The 20686-nt window shown below is 44.1% G+C and overlaps 1 long non-coding RNA gene across 2 annotated transcripts in view; it reads right to left on the minus strand.

Annotated features, from left to right (window-relative positions):
• LOC121100283 overlaps nt 1-20686 on the minus strand; it is a 148496-nt gene that overhangs the window by 62823 nt on the left and 64987 nt on the right. For both annotated transcript variants that reach the window (XR_005832043.1, XR_005832044.1), the window contains exons 5-6: nt 4559-4698; nt 3416-3513 (exon numbers count right to left, since the gene is read on the minus strand). This is a non-coding gene — a long non-coding RNA (uncharacterized LOC121100283). The remainder of the gene's footprint in view (nt 1-3415; nt 3514-4558; nt 4699-20686) is intronic.

Consider the following 20686-nt stretch of genomic DNA (forward strand, 5'->3'; position numbering starts at 1 on the left):
CAACCTGTGCTCTGACTTGACTTTGACCATCCAAACCACTTACCTACCCTGCACTGATACCAAGAAACGCTCTGAAAAGAATTCTGAATTAGGAGTTGTTAGAGGATCCATTTTCCAGTGTCATCTCTACCTCTGCCTAGCCATGAGATCTTGGTGAGTCATTAACCTCTCTGAGTCTCAGTTTCCTTATCTAGAATATGAGACAGTGACCATGCTGATTTCATGATAAGTCACAGTCCTATCCTAAACATGTGTTCACAGCTTCTACCATCTTTGTTTCCTTTATCGTTTCTAGAGTTGCCTCTGACTCCGTCATCTGCTCTCGAAGTTTGCTTTCCCTGCTGTCTTGTAGCTCTCAGCCCTTTTGTCCAGTCTCCAGGATGCAAGATCAACATGCCCCTGAGGAGAAAGGGAGTAGATAGAGCTACCCCTGCCCCCTGGGCTCCCAGACACCAAGGCTCTCCGCTTCCCCCATGGGGTCCTGCCTTAGCCAGCTGTCCTCCAAGGGCAAGCTAGCTGGAAGTAAGAGTTACGGAACGCATGGAAGGACTAGACACCCAGGAGCTGCCACAGGGTCCTTGATAGAATACTGAGATTTTCTTTGGTAATCTCAAGGACCGTCTCTTTACATAGAGAAGATTACAGAGAGCTACTTTGATTTTTAAAATTTAATCCTCAAACTGTTAAAGTTATAAACTTAAAAATCTAGGTCTTCCTCAGACTTTTAAGTTCAATTTAGAGATACTATTAATCTTTATGAATATAGCAAATGTTAATCACATTTAAGAGGTTTTTAATGTTTGATTCCATTTACAAATTTAGTTTATGAAACTCAAACATTTTAAACCATGTTTATATTTTAATATTTAATATATAATACATATTTAATATTTTAAATATATTTACAATGTTATAATATATTGCATATTAATATGTAACATATTTTAATCTTTTATACATACATCAATTGTCTAAAAATCTCTTAAAGTCTAATAAAATAAACTTTAAAGTATGATAAATCTCTTTAAGAGATAAGTCTCTTAAATATTCCAATACTGATAGTAATTTTAGAATGTTTTTTAATTTAAAATCACAAAATTAAATCAATTTCTTAATTACATTTTTTAAATGGTCAAAAAATGACCATTACTCTCATGGGCCAAATTTCCTTAAATATTGCAAATACTTAAAATACTAAGTGTACACAAATTAACAAAACTATTAAGAGTTTGATAATTCTCTTAAACATTTCTACATTTACTTGTAAATCGTAAGATTAAAAATGCTAACCCAAGGTCCAGTATTTACATTAGAGTTCACTCTCGGTGTTGCACATTCTGTGGGATAGTACAAATGTATAATGACAGTTTAATGTAAACTACGGACTTGGTGGCAATATGATGTGTCGGTGCTGGTTCGTCAGTTATAACAAACGCACCATTCTGCTGGGGGGATGTTGATAATGATGGAGGCTATTTATGTGTGTGGACAGGGCATATGTGAGCAATCTCTGTACATACCCCTCAATTTTGCTGCTCTAAGACCGAACATAAAACTGTTCTAACAATTTAAGTCTTCATTTAAAAAAAAAAAATTGCTTACCCTCTAAGAAACAATGTCACCTTAAAAAGCCTGGGCTCCCCTCCCAGGCAATTTGGGGGGTGCTGTCTCAGCTGGAATAGGTTTACTAACAACCAGAGGCCACTGGTGGTGACCCCACAGATTGTGGCCTCATGTCAAAGCCTGTTTCTGAGTTGCCTTGTCTCCCAACCTACCTCCCTAAAATTCAGGTAACTCCTTTCTTACCCGATTCTCTTCTCTCCTAGCTTGCCATGTGTTTAGCTTCAACCAGCCTATTTGCTGGTCCATTCTATCTTGAACTTTTTTTTATTCAGATTTTTAGCACCACAGCTCTTACAGATATTTCAGTGCCCCCCACAGAATTCCTCACAGTTTTGTCCAACTCTGTTTTCACAGTTCCAAGTTCATGCCACTGACAGGTGGAAGAAGGTGGGGTAGGTAAAGCATATTTAAATTTCTGGATGGCTTTCACCCTCCTCTCTATAAGGACAGGAAACAAGCAGAGAATGTATCACTGTCCCTGCCTCTCTCTCCATAGTGGGGCCATCTCTGTCACTTCTCATCCGCCTGACCTCAGGCTTCTTCCGATAGAGTCCTGCGAGCCCACCGGGTCCGGGCACCCCAGGGTCAGCTCAGAAATGAGCTGATGAGGTTGGCATGAGATTTTGCTCCTTTCTCTCTCTCTCTCATACACACCTGCATCCACACACGCATAGGCTTGGTGCGTGTGCACACACGCCTCTATACAACTGACCCTCTGTGAGCCTGAGCACAGGCTCAAGTCACGTCTGTCAACTCCCACGTGGCTGGGGAATTCCAAATGGAAATCCCTAAGCAGGCCACACTAATTCTACCGTATCCTTCAGCTGTTGGCAATGGCGCTGCCTATCCTATTTCCTTTTCTGTCTTCTTTTGTCGCAGGAGCTCTTACTTGAATATCAAACAGGTTTTTGCACCAGGGCACACAAGTTGAATGACTAGTTTAGAACAGACCATTCTCAGGGTGAGGGGAATAACTCGGTAAAATTGATGTGGCAAGTCTTCCTCTTCCGACCAAGAGGGGACGGTGGTGCAGAAGTGTGGTACGAGGAAAGGGCAGTGGACATAAAGTCGGACAAGTTGGTCTCTAATCCAACTTCTGCTACAAACTGTGCATCTTGGGCCCAACCTGTATGAGCCCTGGTTCCTCCACCTGTGACATCACTGACACAGCAGCAGAAACAACTGACAAGGATGTTTCTGAGATTAAGTTTTAGAATATGTAAAACACTTGAATCTCATCTTAGGTTAGCTGCCAGGATTCTGACACGCTCCTGGTTTTCCTCCTGCCTCACTGGCTGGTCCACCTCAGTCTTTACTGGTTCCTCCTCATCTCCCCAACCTCTGAAGATTGGATTCAAGCCTTGGACTTCTGCTTTCCATTTCTACTTACTCCTTCGGTGATCTTATCCAGTTGCATGATTTTTAATATCATCTGTAGCCTGAGGACGTGCGCATTCCTATCTCCATCCCAGAACCCTTTCCTGAACTCCAGACTCATATGTCCACCTGCCTTTTATCATCTCAGCTTGGGTGATAAACAGGCATCTCCAACTATACACTTCAACCCTGCTCTCCTGCGGTCTTTCCTTATTCAGTAAATGGCAATTCCATCCTTCTGGTTGATTGGATCCAAAATCATGTAGTCATCCATGACTCATTTTTTTCACACCTCCTATCCATTCCACCAGCAAATCCTGAAATGGAGTTCTAACTTCAAAAGATAGCCCGAAACACACAGTTTTTCACCACCTCAGCTGCTACCATCCTGACACAAACCAACATCATATCTTACCTGGATTCTTGCTGTAGTTTCCTAAGTAGTCTTCTTGGTTCTGGCCTTGACCCTTCCAGCCTCCTCAGTCTGTTTTCCACACAACAGACACAGTGATACTGTTAAAACATAAATATGATCATGTCGTTCTTCTTCACAAAACTGTCCAACTTCTACCCATCATATTCAGAGAGATCACTGTATCACTTACTAAAATATGGAGATCAGGGCACCTGGGTGGCTCATTTGGTTAAGCGCCTGACTCTTGGTTTCAGCTCAGGTGGTGATCTCAGGGTCATAGGATCGAGCCCTGTATAGGGCTCCATGCTCAGCAGGGAGTCTGCTTGGGATTCTCTCTCCCTCTCCCTCTGCTCCTCCCCACCCCCGGTTGTGTGCACGCACTCTCTCTCTCTCTCTCTCAAATAAATAAACAAATCTTTAAGTAAAATAAAATATATTTTTTATTTTCAAAGCGGTGTCTGCTTCATAGAGTTGTTGTGAGGATTAGGACTCAGGATACGTAAAGCACTTAGAACTGATACTCACTGAGTGTTTACCGCAGAGCGAACACTGCCCTACATACTTTATATAAAAACTCATTATGTATCAGCTCATTAATTCTCATAAGAATTCTGAGGTATGTACTATTATTATACCCATTGTACAGCTGAGGAAATCACATTACAGAGAGGTTAAATAGCTCTCCCAAGGTCACACAGCTAGTGAGGGGCAGAACTGGGCTTCTACTCCAGGCAGTGGGCCTCCAAAGCCTGTGCTTTCACCATCCTGCCTAGTCAGTAAGCCTTCTTCTTTACATACTCTTCATTATTTTTTTTTTAAGATTTTACTTTAAGTACTCTCTATACCCAACAGGGGGCTTGAACTCACAACCCCAAGATCACGAGCCACATGCTCCACTGACTGAGCTAGCCAGGCACCCCAGTGACATACTCTTTAGATGCTGAATAGTACCCCATCATATGGAGGGACCATTAATGTACTTAACCAAGTCTTCACTAAGTCCTCTGACTGTTCCAGAGCTTCTCACTTAAGCTAGTAAATTCATGTATTCAACAAATATCACTGAATGACAATATACCAGGCACCGGGTCACAGCAGTGAACAACCAAAAAATGGACATAAAACTGTCGTCACGCAGCTTACATTTTTTAGAAGTACTTTTTATAATGGAGGTGTCACTAGAGGCTGACTTGCTTATTGAGTAATTGCTCTTCTCTGCTGAGGCGACCAGACTCAGCTTCATTCATTTGACGCATCTCTCGGGCAAGGCACTCGGCGAACTTCTGTGGGAGGAAGGAAAATGACTCAGACACGGACCGGGTTCTCAGGACGTTGTACATTAACACACGCCGAGTATCTCTAGGAAGCAGCTCTTGTAGAACTTGTTTCTGGGTCTATCCTGTGCCTTTTTTCGTTTGCGTACCTGTCATTAAACATCTAAGCTCCCCAAGGGGGAAGAACATTCATGTGGTTTCCTTTTTCTCTTCCCACAGAGCCTAGAAGAGTGCTTTGAAAACAATGGCTTCACAGATTTATGAAGTACCAAGTTCTAGAAAGCTTCCTCAAAAAACTGGCCACAAAATTGATTCCCCCATTGTTCTGCCCTTATTTAGGCCACAGGAATTTAGTCCACCAAGAGACAGAAGAAGAAAAGAATTAAGACTACAGCGACCTTTTATAATGATAAATATGTTAATTATTCTCTCCCAGACTACTTTTAACCCTTTAATTGTGGGGCTGGAGGAAACTTCACAATGATCTGGATGCTCACTTCAAAATACAAAAGATTAATTATCACACACACACACACACACACACACACACACACACAATGCATGCACACATGCACACACACCCTGCTTAAAACCCTTCAATGATTTCCCACCATTTTTGAGGAAGAAATTGGCAAATCTACAGCAAGACCTCCAGTACCCAAGGCCCCACGTGGCCTGGCTGTGCCTGCCTCTCCAGCCTGACCTCACAGGGTACCGTAAGTGCTCTTGCTTTCTGCATGCCAGCCACAGGGCCTGGCTGTGGTTCTCCAAAACAAGCCTGCACCATTGTGCCCCAGGGCTTTTGCACGCCCAGTTCTCTTCCTAAGAAAGCATTTTTTCTCCAACCTTCAGATTCAACTCAATCATTACTTCCTTGGGCAAGCTTTCACTAGCTCAGGGCCCCAGACTCCACCTGGCAACATACCTTCTCAAAGATCCATACCTTTAGTCTCCTATTCATCTATTCTTCAACCTAGTTGTAATTTTATTTGTATATGTGAAAATATGTCATGAATGTCTCTCTCTCTCTTACTAAATTCCATGCTTCATGAGTGCAAGGACCATTTCTGGTTTTGCTCATCCGTGTACATCCAGAGCAGAGCACAGTACTAGAAACCTTAAAAGGGGATCATTCACTCAACAAATGTATAATGAGCATGTTCCGTGTGCCCAGTCTTGTTCTATGTGCTGGGAATAGAACAGTGAACAAACCCAAATCCCTGTCTTTCTGGAATTTATATTCTGGTTTTGGAGTAGAGACAGTAAGCAAATAAACAAGATGATTTCAAGGGCATAAGTGTTGTCAGGATAAGGGGGTAGGACGGGACCACTAGGGCTGGGGTGGGATATTATTTCAGACAATGATCAGGAAAGGTTTCTATCAAGAGATAGAATATGAGCAGAGTCTTGAGTGTTTTGAAGGGGCACTGGATTTTCAGTGCAAAAATTGGAATAGTCCCAGACAATCCAGAACAATCGACTGATTAGCACAGAATACTGCTGAGAGCCTGGCTGCCTACCCTCAGCCACTTACCCAAGAATATGTTTCTCTCACACCTGCTAAATGTCTTTTCCAGAAACATTCACTTCTTGAGAAACTGTAAGAGCTTAGAACTTAATAAATACTTTGTAATGATGAGGAGCCTTCCCAGGAATCCACCCCCACTCAGCTTAGGAATGATCTTGGCTTTGAGATTCCCAGACACACCAGGCCCCCTCCTGCAATCCTCCAGCTCTTGGAGGCCCATATTTGGACTTCCATTTGGGTGAAATCCACCCACCAGGAAAAGCTCATTTCCTCCCTCTCTCTGGCTCACGCTCCCAGCCTGGAACCTTCCCCTACAATATCCCTTGGCAGACGCCTTCTTCACTCCCTCCTGGCTGGCTGGGCTTCAGTGAGGTCCACCCAATAGTCAACTACCTCTCATAAACTGCAGAGTGGCAGAGCCCTGCCCAGGGGTGTTCCCACTCCTTTGGGCCCCAACAATTTGTGGCTGCCCCCTTGGCACAGGTGCTAATTCCTCCACCATTCTAATTGCTCTAAACTACCTCTTTAATGGATTCCAAAAACAGTTCTGGCTAACCTTATTTTTTGTTTCACGTTCAATCAAATTCCTAAGCCACTGTTAAGAACTTCTCTTTTTCTGTGACCCTCTTTCCCACCCTCCCTCTCCCTGCCCTTCTCCCCTTTCCTCCCCACTGCCTCCAACTGAGCTAAGTGTTTTAGTGCTCCAGAGCCAAACTTACAAGGCTCTGGTCCCAACTCTCCTCTCACCAACTGTAAGGGCAACATTACCACCTACCTCATTGGGATGTAAAGAGGATAAAAGAGTTAATTTACATTAAGCACATAGAACAGTGGTACACAGTAGGCCTTCACATGGATGTACTGAACAAATGCAATGTTGGCTCTTATTACTACTGTCCCAGAGATTAAGGGCCCTTTGTGCTCTGCTGGACAGTAAGTGGCTGCAGTCCATGGTTTTATTTGAAGAGACAAAATATCCTTCTGTCCAAATGCCTCCCTCTCAACTTTAGAACCCCTACAACTAGCATCTGTATTTAACAAAACACATGGGCAGGAGAGGAAACATTATAACAATTATTCTATTCTTTTTCTAGAAGAGTTTACCAGATTAAATGGAAGAAGAAGAAGGACTATAACTGGATGGGAAGAAGAGAGTATGTGGCTGGTGTGGAGAGAAGGTCCAGGGGAGCACCATAAGGAGGGGGCACCATGAGGGCCCCGGGTCTTGAGAGGGTGAGAAAAGCCGAAGCAGAGGGCATGCAGAAATGCAAAGGGTAGAGAGAGGAGAGGTACAAAGACAAAATTCGTCTAGGTTGATGGAACCAAGTTCTTTTTAAACCAACACACCTTTCCTCCCCAGCTCTGCCCCAATCAAGACTGGGCTGCTTACTGCAGGCATCCTGGTCACGAGAAGAGAGCCTGTACTTCCGAGCCAGTCTAAGCTTGGAGAAAATGCTGATTCTACCATTTACAGATTGACAAAGTTAACCAAACCTTTCTAAACCTTCTCTGTAAAAACAACAATTAAAACAAAAAAACCCTTCAACAGTAAAGTTGTGAGGATTAAATATAGGAAAGCCTGTGAGATGCCAGGTTCGTGCTAGCTCCTGGGAGGCACTCAAATCACTCAGCTTCCTCTAACTATTCCCCCAGCACCGGCCTTGAGCACACTTGGTCAGCTGTCTCAGAACAAACTCAATCCATGACCTCTTGCAGTTTCATGTCTGGTCTTTGCAAGTGATTTATTACATTTAATTCAATTCAACAAAAATTTTGTAGAATGTCAAGCACTAAACTGAGTGCTAGAGATATAAAAGGATCAAGTCTCACTTGCTCCCTCCCCACCAAAACGTGTAGCCTGTAGGGGAGACTGGTGAGTATGTTGTTCGCACAGTAACGAGCACACCAATAAGAGAAATACAAGGGCTGTCGGAACACATACAGCTCTCATATCGTATAATAAATGCATACATAAAACCCATGTCATTTATGTTGTGTCAAGACTCCGCAATCACAGACATCTGCAATAGAAATCTGCATAGACATCACAGTGGAGCTAACTTTTATGCTGGAAGTAGTTCCAAAGTCGGCACATAGCTGAAAACTACACAAGCAATCACGTTTTTAAAAAAAAACCATATTATTAATAAAATACAGTACACATGGTTTTTACATGCAATCATGCATAGTTACATATATGTAAGCTTATAATAATCTACAATAATAAAGATTATTTAATAAGGAATAAATATGTATTACAAAGAAGAAACCAAAAATTGAATTAGATTGCAAAATCAATGTTCTTCATGTAAAAATTTTTGGTAAAAATGCTTGTTTATTTATTTATTTTTTAATATCTTTATTTTGGGGAGCACCTGGGTGGCTCAGTCGGTTAAGCATCTGCTTTCGGCTCAGGTCATGTCCCAGCGATCCTGGGATCAAGGTCTTGTGTCAGGCTCCCTGCTCAGTGGAGAGTCTGCTTCTCTCTCCCCCTGCTCTTGTGCACTCTCTCTCTCTCTCTCCCTCCCTCTCAAATAAATAAATAAAATCTTTAAAAATAAATAAATAAAAGGTTTTTATTTTTAAGTAATCTCTACACCCAACATGGGTCTTGAACTTACAACCCCAAGCTCAAGAGTCACAGGCTCTACCAACTGAGCCAGCTAGGTGCCCCAAAAATGCATGTTTATTTCTGGTAAATGAAGTCCTAAAGGGCCAGGATACAGCTCAACACAAAGCACATTCACACTCTTCAACTTTTCTGGAAAAATATACATAAAGGCAATAGACTCAGGAAACCATCCTTTGATTCTCATAGGATCCAGTTGATTTTACAGAGTACAGAAAGAAAACTAGCCTCCGAAACTTATTAGCCTTATATCCTTGGACAAATGATAGGATCATAACATCTCTAGGTTTTAAGAGAACTTAAAGATCACTAGTCCAACCTCTCATTTAGAAGTTTCAGTTCCTCCCTAAGGGATCAAACAGCCTCTACTTAGATCATTCCAGTGGCTAGAAACCACCCATTCCACCTAAGAACACCTCCAGCAATAAGTAATTTAAACATACAATTACTTCAAAAATTTAATACATCAAAATAATGTGTTGCATCAGGATCTTCCTGGTGCTGCTTCGCTTTAAAAATATTATGAACAAATCACTCTGCAATATCCTTAGTATATAAAAGAGTCATATAAACTGATAAATCACTAAGATCTCAATAGATAAAAATACAAATAGAGAATCACAACACTTGTATTAAAAGGTTCAGTCTAGAGGCGACTGGGTGGCTCAGTCCATTAAGCATCCGACTCTTGGTTTCAGCTCAGGTCACGATCTCAGGGTCCTGGAACCAAGCCCTATGCTGGGCTCCGCGCCCAGTGCGGAGTAGGCTTGAGACTTTCTCTCCTTCTCCCTCTGCCCTCCCTCCACCCCACCCCACCCCACCTCTCTCTCCCTCCCTCTCTCTCCCTTTCTCTAAAATAAATATATAAACCTTTTTAAAAAAATAAAAGTTTCAGTCTAGCTCATTTAATGGGCAAAATATTTTTTCACAACTTAATCCACTAAATAACAGAGGTTATGAAAATTATAATACTCAATATTAGCAAAGGAACAATGAAACACACTTAGAAACTGGTAGAAAAATTGTAGATTGCTACAAATTTCATGTATTTCAATTCGACAATACTCATTTGTCAGAGAATAAAGACCAAGAGCACCTGAGGTATTTTTTTTTCCTAAATCACACCTGAGTCTACTAATTTACCAGCCAAGGGAGCACACACCACTGGAGACATTTGCAGAGCAGTACCCTAAAGGGGGAAAAGTCAAGATTTGGTTTTGTTGTGTTTTGTTTTGTTTTCAGTGCTAGGAAGGAGGAATGCCTGATGGTTATTCTAATCAAGCACAGAAAACTAGCACTCTGGAGAGGTAGTGGGTTTAAGCAAGTCCCATTACTCATTGGTCAGAAGAGTCTTCAGTCAGTTCCTGAGGTGGGGGCGATGGGGGTTGTCCCTTAAGGTTCAAGGTCCTTTATTAGCTTCACCTGGTTAGAACCAGTTGGGATGAAACATAATTTTTGGTTTTAAACGAAGATTCATCTGTGTAGCTGTTCCTTCAACACTGCACATTAACCAACTCCATGCTGGGCACTGGCAATACAGTGGTCAAGAAGACAGAGCTAGTCCCTGCGCTCATGGAAATTGCCACTTGGCAATGTGATCTCATCATGAAAATGTTTATGTTATTTGACCTAAAATTCCACTTCAGGAAATCCACGCTAAGGAGATAATAAATAAAATGGTCAAATATTTATACACGAAGATATTCACTGGCGTATTGCTTAGTCAAAAAATGGAAACAACCTAAACTTCCAACAGTGTTGAAAAAATATAATATATTCACGAAAGTGACTATAAAGTTTTAGTGACATGGGAGAATGTGTATGATATAACATTAAGAAAGGTAAATAATAAAAAAAAAATAACAGACTGGAGTCTCAGTTATATTAAAAAGAATTTTTAAAGTACCTAGGAAGAAATATACCTGAAATGCTAACATTATTGGTATCTATATGTTGGATTATAAAGTGTTTTTCCTGTTTATATTTTAGTTTACTTGTTTTTACAAAATCATGTATTAATTTTAAAATCTGGAAAGAGTTTGACAAACACTCTAGCCCCTCCAAAAAAAAAAAAAATCAAAACAAAAACTAGGCAAACTGAAGAGTGCTCTACAAGTGGCTTAGCTCTGTGTTTGCAGTTAAGATCCTGTAACCTTGTGCTGTGTCTAAAGGCAGAATTTCCATGAGAATTAACTCATTTTTGTTCCTACGGACTCTATAGAAACTGTGTTCTCCGTGGTTTACCCAAGATGAGCAAACAAGAGACACAGATCGTCCTGAAGTGGACAACGTCTCTCACTTCCCACCCTGACATTGTAGGACCAAGGAAAAGAAACCCCGCCTCTCCTTTCCACGGGCCACGGGCCACGGTAGTTAAGGAAACTCCAAGTACATTCTCATCTTGAACCTCATGGCAACCCCAAGTGAGAAGAAGCTGAGTGATGTCAGTCACACTGCCCAGGGTCACGGGCAATGGCCCAAGCCTCAGGATTCAGACGCAGGCCTCGTGTTCCAGGTGCGGCCCTTGTCCCCACACCAGCGCGACCCTCATCCGTGGCAGGCATCCAAGGACACCCTTGGTGTATTTGAGGAGGGCTGGCCAGTTACTCAGGGAACACTGCTCTTACTGTAAGCTCAGCTGCATCCCTATAAAGCCTACAAAAGGTAACAGCTGTGTAGACAGTGGGCCGATTTCACACATATTAATATAAACTCTCCCTCCCCCAGCACCCTCGCCCCACGCACCCCCGGGACTCTTTTTTTCCTCTTTAACTTGTCTTCCCAGTGAACACAGGAGAATGGAAGATGTTGGTAAAACAGGCTATGCCGACACTCAAATTTATTTACCCAAGAGCTGAGTACCTCTACATATAAGTTACAGCAGATTGTTTTCGTGCCAACGGATAAAATACCTGAACATAAGCTTTGATTTCCTCGGCTGTCAAATGGATTGAACAGCGCCTGCCCTTCCTATCCTTTCCGTGTCACAGGGTGGTTTAGGGAGCCACTGAAACAAAGAGGGTGCGAGACTACAGATGGCTCTTCACTTACGTAAGATGCTGTGAAGTGCAAGGCCGGGGGCCGGGCCTCGGGCCTCAGTGGACTCCCCCAGGAGCCAGGAGAGGCTAAGGCCGGCGCCCACGCGGACCTGACGTGATTCTGGCCGCCCCTGCCTAGCAGAATTCCCGGGTGCCGGCGCTGCGGATCAAAGATCACAGCCCCGCAGCACCATAAAGCCGTAAAGATCAAAATCGGCACCCGCGGCCAGCCCGGGGGTGAAGTCCTCCGCGGGCGCGCGCGCAGCTGTGCGCGAACCTCTCCACAAGCGCGCGCGGGCGGGGGCGGCGGCGGCGGTTGCGGCGCGGGCTTGGCCCCCACGCCCGGCCCGGCCCGGCTCGCCGCTCACGTAGCGAGAGCGTGAGTCAGCGCGCTCGGCCGCACCCCTGAGCCCAGGCAGAGTTCCCTGGAACCGCGCCGGCCGCCGCACGTCCCGCCGCCAGGCTCTGCAGGCCGAGCGGCTGTCCGCGTGGGCGGCGGAGGCGGCGCGAGGGGCCGGGCGGTAGCAGTCGGGAAAGCCACGCGGCTGTGGGGCTCGCCTTCCCTCCGCGGAGCTACCCCCACCCCCACCCCACCCCGCCGGCGCTGGCCGGCCCGGAAGGAGGGGCGGCAGGGGCAAGGGAAGGACAGAGCCTTGGACGGTGGTCCTGAGCCAGTGGGAACTCGACCTTCGTGTCCCTGTGTGCTTTCCTTTGAGCCGCACACTCGCCTGCTCACGTTTGGCGCGACTCAGCAGTTCCCCCGCCGAGGCTGTGGGGCCCAGCTGCGGGGGGGGTGGGGGGGGGCGTTGTGCCCGGGGCAGACGGGAGGTGGGGGGATGGGGTGAATAAATTCGGGGGGGGGGGGAAGTCCCTTATCAACCTAATCTCCACAGGCAGCGGGGGCTTAGTGGAGGCGGCCTGCATTTCCTCAAATCTGCACCTGTTTAGTTACAACCACCAACTTTATAAGAGGAAATTGCCTACGTGCCTGACGGCTGAAGGGCAGAATTAGAAGTACTCTTGACTAAACGTGTGAACACAGCAGTGCCTCCTGTTCAGCCCTAGACCTACGGGGTTGCAAGACTGGGCCTCCTAAGGGCAGAAAAAAATCAAGTCTTCCTTTGCCCTTTGGTGAAATATTCTTTCCCAAATTAGGGCACGCTATCAAGCTTTCCTTTTTGTGTATTTGTGATGTGCCTTTGTCACTCTTTGAAAGCCTGAGCTCGGGGTCGCCATGTTATAGGGGGGTGGGGGGGCGGGGGAAGAACGCTTAGGAAGGGAAAGCCTTAGATGGGGAAGAGGAAATGTGAATTAGGAAAGGGGCACTGAACAAAGAGTAAAGTGATTCATGGAATAGTAGTGAGCCCCTAATGGAGGTGAGGCATGCCTGGGCACTGGAATTGACAATGAGTGGCTCCGCAGGGTCCCTACTCCCAAGGATTTACAGTTGAGAGAGGACACCACCAAGTAAAGTGAAACACAAGGGAGAATTAGTGCAATGGTTGAACACCCGGACTCAGGAGCCAGGCCGTCCAAGTTCCCAAGCCAGCTCTGCAGCTTCCGGGGCCAACTGATTGCCCTCAGCCCCATTCATTTTCCTTGTTTGAAAAATGAGAATGGGAAACAATACTTTTTAGAACTTTTCGAAGAACTAAATACATTAATACAAGCAAAGCACTTGAACAATGCCCTGCGTTCACGAGGCACTCAATAAATATTGTTTTAAAAAAAATGAATGAAGGAGACACAGGCAGGGCCCAGTACAGCAAAGCAGATTATGTACTGCTTAACTCCAGAAGGCACATACACCGAGATGTCAATGGAACTTTCCAGAACTGTGCAATGTGGTAGTCCTGAGTACGTGTGTTTTAATATTGTTCATAATAGTAAGAAATTGAAAACTAAAATGCATTTTTAAATAAAATGTACATTCATACCATGGAGTGATACTAGAGCCATTAAAAGGAATAAATTACATCTATGTGTATCAAAATGGATAAACCCCAAAAATATATTGACTGAAAATCAGTTAAGTTGCAAAATGATGCACACGGCACGATGCCATTTATCTAAAGCATGCACACACAAAAATCTTTTTTTTTTATGCTGGAAGAATACACACCAAACTTAAAGGTATCTCTGGATGGAAGAAGAGGAATTAGGATTTGACATGGTGGTCATTAGGGATTTAGCTTATTCTATATTATACTAATTGTTTCAAAGAATGAGGTACATCTATATCATGAAGTTTTGTGGGGTTTTTTTTTAAGGTAGAGATATACAAAATAAAATCAGAAGCAAATATATCAACACTGTCTAATTCTGGGTTGCAAGAATATGAGTGATCATTCTTTTTCATTTGTACTTTTCTGTATATTCAAATTAAAAATAATTACAACCTGCAGTACAAGTGCTATCAGAGTTACGAAAGGGGTGGGCCTGGAGAGCCTGTCTTGGGTGAAGCGAGGCTTGCATGCTCAGAACCTCTGGTACAAAACAGGAAAGATCTGGCTTTCTAAGACCCCTCTGTTCTGACTGCACCCTGGGGCAGGAATGGGTGCCTCTGGCATGCCAGGGCTGGCCGGTGGACTGGGCCAGGGCTTCCCTGAGCATGGTGTTGCGGGTACCTACCCTTTGTAGATTCCTCCTTCAATCCTTGGGCTCCCTAAAATATGGCATTCTAGTGCCTGCCAGGGAGACAGCTGATGATGGTAGAACCCCTGAGGGAGGGCGCCATGCTCCACATACGTGCCACCTACAGTACTGAAAATGCAGTGAGCTATTGAATGTTACACAGCAGGTGAATAGTAAAGGTGGATATGGAAAGCATTTCCAACTCCCATCTGTGAACGACTGCTCTTCTCCTCAGTCTCTGCTGAGGACACTTCTATGGGTATCGCCCTCTCTGGAAGCAGCTCAGTGTAGTGGTCAAGATTCCAGGCTTTGCAGACACTCAAGTCTTGACTATGATTTGGTGCAAGTTACTCAACTGGTCTGAGCCTCAGTTTTCTCTTTTGTGAAATGGGGATAACAACAGTGCTGGGGGTACAGACTGGGAGCCCTCAGTCAGTTGTGGCTAGGTGTAGATCAGAAGAGGAGTCTTTTGATAACAGAGACTATTTTAAAGAGATGATTTCTTATCCTATGGCTGTCCTTTACCCTAGTAAAGGGTTAAATGGCTGTAGAAAAAGGATGAAAGCCTTTTGCCTCAGTCACGTGGGACTGAACTTGATATTGACATTCTAAGAGAGTTTTAGGCCTAGGAACAGTTGTTTCAAGAAAGCCCATTACCCCCCCCCTTAAAGAACCCATTGTTTTTGTTTCTTAATAGCCAGAATTATCCACTCAAAGCCCCCATCTCCAAACAGGATGTTCTCACATTTAAAAAATCACTTGGACACCAGTGTCTTCTGAAGGAAGCAGACGGAACTTGTGATTAAATGAAACACACGAAGAATTCCTTCTTTCTCCCATGGTTGCTTTCTCTCCCTGGCACCCGTGAACAAAAGCGTCTAAGGGATTTTTTATTCTGTCGTGCTGAAACTCCGTGATTTGAACCTGAGTCCCAGCTGCTCCTTTAGAACAGGTTACAAAATGTTGTTCAGTCCAACCAGACCCAGGGAGGGGTAAACACGTACCTCGAGATGGTGGGACGTGCAGAATGTCAGGGGAGCAGAACCAAGCAGAGTTAAGCATGTGCTGTGACTAATAAAGGAGACCTGGGGTGTGGCTGTCATGAGAGAAGTCACCTCCCCACAGGGCCCCAGTACCTAAGAACGTTGGGGGAAACAACGATTGATTCCCAGGCAGTATTTACCCAGCCAGGGTGAATGTGGCTTTAGTTATCACATTCATGCTTTCCCAAGCTGCCCTCCTGTGCATGTTCAGGAAGGGGGTGCTGCTGCAGGAAGTCTAAACGATCTCTTTTGGGTAAGCCCCGTATCTAGGAAGCGAGCAGCCCAGCCCACAGCAAGAGAGAAAAGCCTCCGCCCTCGGCCTTGGCCAGAGCAGAGATGCCCAGGCATTTCCCCAGGCATCTCAGCCCAGCACCCCTCCCTGTCTTGTTACCAGGGATGGGCTGGGTATGTAGGAAGGCTCCTGGCACAGGGCATCATCATTGCCATGAGTAACCTTTCCTCTACGTTTCAGGATAGCACTGGCCCCTTCACCAAATGCAGTCTGTATTATCTCTCAGAGTACTGGTGGTGGGGATAGCATTTTTTTGTTTTTGTTAGTTTGCTTGTTTTGTGTTTTGTTTTTCGGTTTTTTGCTGGCATAGAAGTAACACACGTCGGTTGCAAAAAAGAAGCCTAAATGAAATAGAAATATATGAAGAAGGGAATATCAAACCCTCCCGTACTAGGTGGAAGAGTGTTCCCCTGCTCGAATTCACGTCTCTCTAGAGACATGTGAAAGTGACCTGTGAAGGGAAATAGGGTCATTGCAGATGTAATTAAGAAGTCATACTAGGGGCGCCTGAGTGGCTCAGTTGGTTAAACGTCGGATTCTTGGTTTCAGCTCAGGTCATGATCTCAGAGTCATGGGATCAAGCCCTCCATCAGGCTCCATGCTCAGCACGGAATCTGTTTGGGATTCAGTCTCTCCCTCTCCCTCTGTGCCTCCCCAACCCCCCCCCCTCAAAATATAAATAAGTAAATCTTTAAAAAAAAATAAGTCAAACTGGACTAGGGTGAGCCTTAAACATAACAGACTGGTGTTCTTGTAAGAATAGGGGATTTGGACACGACACACAGGGAGAAGGCCATGTGATGACAGACAGAGACGGAAGGGCTGCATGCAAACTAAGGAACACCAAGGATTGTTGGCCCGCAGCAGAAGCTAGGAAGAGACCAGGAAAGATCAAGAGCCGTTAAAGAGAACACAGTCCTGCTGATCTTGATTTTGGACTTCTGGCCTCCAGAACCATGAGACAATAAATTTCTGTTGTTCTAAGCCACCCAGTTTGTGGTACTCTGTTATGGCTGCCCTTGGAAACTGACACAACCCCAAAACGTACCACACCCAGAGATAAACAATATTAATATCTTAATGTATATCCTTTGATTCTTTCCATAGTCAAATGCATCCTATGAAATAGATGGCCAGTCTTTGGGAAAATTTCAGCGATGCCTCTCCTCATTGACTTCAGGCATCCACTGCTTTTTCAAATAACTAAGCAGCTGAGAGAATACTGAGGAATATCCCTGGACTCCTCCCACCATACCTCCAAACTCAGAGCCCTAAAAAGTCCGTGACGTCACCTCCAAGTGACTCTACGAGTCATTCTGGGAAGGACTGTCCGAGCTGATGTGACTGGCAGACACAGCCAGCAGGTCCTCTGCACCAATCACCCTCTCTACCCCTGTGTTCCAGGGCAGTGAGCGCCTCGGCCACGGAACCCTCTTTGCCCCAACCCTCCCCCAGCTCCCAAGGGAGAAAACGGATTACAGACTAAATTGCTTTCCCTGGACAGATTACCAGCACCTCAACTGTTGTCATTCACTAGCCTTAACCCCCTCACCCACATTGCAGAGGCACCCGAGGCAAAGGTTTTGGCTCCTCCTCTCCTTTTCCTTACTCTAGCCATTTTCCCCAAATCTAAGTAAATGTCAAGTCCTGAGAACCTTCCCTGTGTAGCACTCCCATAATCCATCCTCTTCTACAGCCTCTACGTCCGGAGGCTCCAGATCAAGGTCAACATCGACAGTGATATATCATGTTGATAGTATGTCCCCTTGACATGAAGTGATCAAATGGCACAATTAACCTCTGTGACCTTCCTCCCCAAAACCAAACCCCATCTAATTGTTAGGAAAAACCTCAGACATATCCACGTTGAGAGACATTCTACAAAACACCCAAATAGTACTCCTCAAAATTGTCAAGGTCAGTGCACCTGGGTGGCACGGTCAGTTAAGTGTCTGACACTTGGTTTCGGCTCAGGTTGTGATCACGGGGCGGTGAGACAGAGTCCTGAGGCAGGCTCCACACTCAGCACAGACTCTTAACTCTCTCTCTCCCACTGCCCCTCCCCCCACACTCATTCTCTTTAAAATAAACAAATAAATCTTTAAAAACAAATCAAAACAAAGCCCGCTTGAAAAACTGTAATAGCCAAAAGGAGTCTAAGTAGTCAGATGATTAAAAATAATGGGGTATCCTGGATAGATCCTGGAACAGACAAAAAAGGACATAGAGACACTAATGAAATCTGGATCAAATATGGTCTTTAGTTAATAATAATGGATCAATATTGGCTTACTAATTGTAATAAATGTGCCACACGAATGAATATAAGATGTTAATAATAGGGAAACGAGGTGTGGCAGGATATGGGAATTCTCTGTACTATCTTTGTAATTTTTCTGTAAGTCTAAAACCATGCTAACAAATTAAGTTTATTTTAAAAAAAGAAAAATGAGAAGGAAACTGTGTGCATAGGGCGAGGAGCTGGTTGAGGATGAGGGTCAGATGGGTAATCAGGAGTATTACATTCCCTCCCCGCCTGAAAAATCAAAACACCATTAACTCAACCCACTCCTTCCTCCCAAACACCAACAAGGGTGTCTAGAATTCAAAGAATTCATGACTCTTCCAACAAAAGATTATATTTCAGAAAAGTAAAAACAAACAACACACAGGATACTCACTATTAAAATTCACAATATGGTCCTAAATTTTTCTTACTACTTTATTTACCATGACCTATTCTGCATAAATCCCATGTTTTCATCAGACTGTTCTAGAACGGTAGTTCCCAAACTTTGCTGTGCATCAAAAACACCTGGCAGACTGATTAAACACAGATTTCTGAGTTCCATCCCTAGAGGTTTTTGTTCATTAGGTCTGGAGAAATGAAAATTTTCATTTCTAACTAGTTTCTGGGTGATGTTGATGCTGCTGGTCTGGGGACTATAGCTGGAGAACAACTGGTCTAGAATTATCTTCCTTATCTACAGACTTTTTTGTTCTTATCTCTGTGCCTTTGCACATTTAGAGTCCTATCTGGAAGGCAATCAACACATCTAGTACCAGACATGCCAATAGATTCTTAGGCTACAACAGTGGATCCTAGCCTCACAGAACTCAAATTCTAGGAGTCGGACAGGCAAACACTCAATCGATGAATCAATCAGTAAGAGAATTATAGTCTATGGAAAGTGCTCTGAAGGAAATAAACAGGGTTATATGACAACAACTAATTAAGAGTAGGAAGTATATGAACATTTCTTGGGTACCTGACCACCATCCATTCCCCCCATTTCCCATGCTTACACTATCATGAGTTTTTCAGCAACGTTGGGTGGGTGGGATGGACCCCATCCACAGCTCCAAAAGTGAACCCTACCTGACTTAAACCAATGAGAACGGCAATCTTCCTGGCCCCAGTGGTGTGATGGTTGCTATGGTGCCCAGTTCAGATGTTCTTTTCCAGGCAGCACACACATCCCCCGGACACTGTGAGTACTGACTGCTAAGGCACACAGCTGCCCCTTTTCTCCAGAGAACGGTCCTGGCTGATGGGAGCTGTCCAACCTGGGGGCAGCCCTCAGCCAATAACTGACTGATCCATAGGCACAAAAAGCTACATCGCCCCTGAGCTGTGGGTTTACGCCCCTCTGTGCATCAAGCCAAGGCTAGAATTGACCTGAGATTGCTTAACTCTTCAGTTTGTTTGCCTTCCTTATCCTGTTCTACTCTCGCCCTCACAAATGGGTCTTCCTTCCTTCTTTCTTTTCTTTCCCTTTTTCTTCCTTCCTTGCGTCCTTTCTTCTGTCCTTTCTTTCCTTTTATAGTCATCATGGTGCACATTAGGTCTCCACAACTTATTCACCTTACAACTGAAAGTTTGTATACCCTGACCAACGTCTCCCCACGTCTCCCACCCCCCAGCCCCAGGGAACTATTCGACTCCCTGTTTCTCGAGTCTGACTTACTTCGATTCCACATGTTAAGTGAGATCATGCAGTATTTGTCTTCCTCCATCCGGTTTATTTCATTTAGTATAATGTCCTCCACAATCATCCATGTTGTCACAAATGGCAGAATGTCGTTTTAAAAACATTTTTTTAATGTAATTTTTAAAGATTTTATTTATTTTAAGTAATCTCTACACTAACGTGGAGCTCAAACCCAGAACCCCGAGATCAAGAGGTGCACACTCCACCAGCTGAGCCAGCCAGGCGCCCCTGGGTGCCCTTCTTTATTAAGACTGAATAATCCATCCATCCATTGACAGATATGTAGATTGTCTCCATATGTTGACTACTTGAATAATGCTGCATTGAACATGGGAGTGCAGATATCTTTTCAAGATAGTGATTTTATTTCCTCTGGATATATATCCAGAAGTAAGATTGCTGGATTATACGGTAGTTCTATTTTTAATTTTTTGAGGAGCCTCCATACAGGTTTCCATAATGGCTGTACAAATTTACGTTCTCGCCAACAATGCGTTAAGTGTTTTTTTTTCTCCACATGCTCACCAACACTTGTTATCTTTTGCCTCTTTTATAGTAGGCATCCTAATAGGTGCAACATATCTCATTGTGGTTTTGATTTGCATTCCCATGATGATTAGTGATGTTGAGGATCTTTTCATGTACCTGTTGACCATTTGTATGTCTTTTGGAAAAGTCTGTTCAGGTCCTTTGACCACTTTTTAATCAGGTTGGGTTTTTTTGCTGCTGAGTTCTTTGAATTCCTTACATATTTTGGATATTAACCCTTGCTTGTGTCTTTTTTTTATTTCTTTCATCAATGTCTTATAGTTTTCAGTGTACAGATCTTTCACCTGCTTGG

The sequence above is a fragment of the Ursus maritimus genome, unplaced genomic scaffold, assembly GCF_017311325.1.
Source record: "Ursus maritimus isolate PB19 unplaced genomic scaffold, ASM1731132v1 scaffold_36, whole genome shotgun sequence".
NCBI lineage: Eukaryota > Metazoa > Chordata > Mammalia > Carnivora > Ursidae > Ursus > Ursus maritimus.